Below are 1,212 nucleotides of genomic sequence, written 5' to 3'. Positions count from 1 at the left end.
CCGGAAGCAACCATGAAATTAGATTTTGTCACACCCAGGAGGCTCATTAGCCTGATTTCTACCATCTTCAATGTGTTGTTGATCAATATTGGTCAACTTATGAGCACTTTGACATTAGGATACGTTGGGTGCAACTGTGTGCACCACTTGTGTTATGCAAATTTGAAGACAATTTGCATGTAAAATGATCCAAAACACATTGAAGAACGTGGAAATTGGCCCATTGAGCCTCCCGGGGATGACAAAATCTAATTTCATGCTGAGTCTCATAAGGCCACTTTGACACATCTCCACTCCTTCACATATATTTCTCCTCTTCATTCCACAAAGATTTGCAAAGATGATCAAAATCACCCATTTAATGGGCCAAAACACATTGAAGAACGTGGAAATTGGCCCATTGAGCCTCCCGGGTATGACAAAATCTAATTTCATGCTGAGTCTCATAAGGCCACTTTGACACATCTCCACTCCTTCACATATATTTCTCCTCTTCATTCCACAAAACAAGGCTTCCGCTCCCATTCCACCCTCAAAGTCTTCCAAAATGTCCCTCAATTCATTGCTAATATAGCTAAATTCAGTACATTGAGTCTTCTCAATATTCTGAACAATAGGGGCTCTCAAACCTGACCCGGTTTCAAAAAACCCAGTTGACCCAGTTGAGTTTTTGGCTGGGAGCTGTCAATAAATGTCAAATTTATATACAAAGTTACTGCCAAAAAGTCAACTGGGTCAACTGGGTTTTTGAAAACCGGGTCAGGTTTGAGAGCCCCTAATATCCCCCAATGTATCATGCCCATCTCTACACTCCTTCACACTCTTATTTTCTTCTATGTATTCAAAATAGTGCTTTCCGCTCCAGCTCTACCCTCAAATTCCTTTGAAATTAACCTAAACCCAGTGATGATATAGCTAAATTCAGTATATTGATTCTTCTCAATACTCTGAACAATATCTCCCTATTGACCATGCCCATATCTCCACTCCTTCACGCTCTAATTTCTTTTTTGTGTTCAATACAGTGCTTTCTGCTCCTGCTCTACCCTCAAAGTCCTTTGGAATAATCCTATACTCAGTAACACCCTATCAATCTTTTGAGATTTGAGTGCTTTTGCACATTTTAAAGTGAGTCTTTCTACTCACATTCATCTAAAAACCATCCCTTCAATTCCAATTTGCAACCAAAAGTATCCTTTTGATGATGTTTTG

The sequence above is a fragment of the Melampsora larici-populina genome (assembly GCF_000204055.1).
Source record: "Melampsora larici-populina 98AG31 unplaced genomic scaffold MELLAscaffold_2, whole genome shotgun sequence".
Taxonomy (NCBI): Eukaryota; Fungi; Basidiomycota; class Pucciniomycetes; order Pucciniales; family Melampsoraceae; genus Melampsora; species Melampsora laricis-populina.
This window is presented reverse-complemented; position numbering follows the sequence as displayed.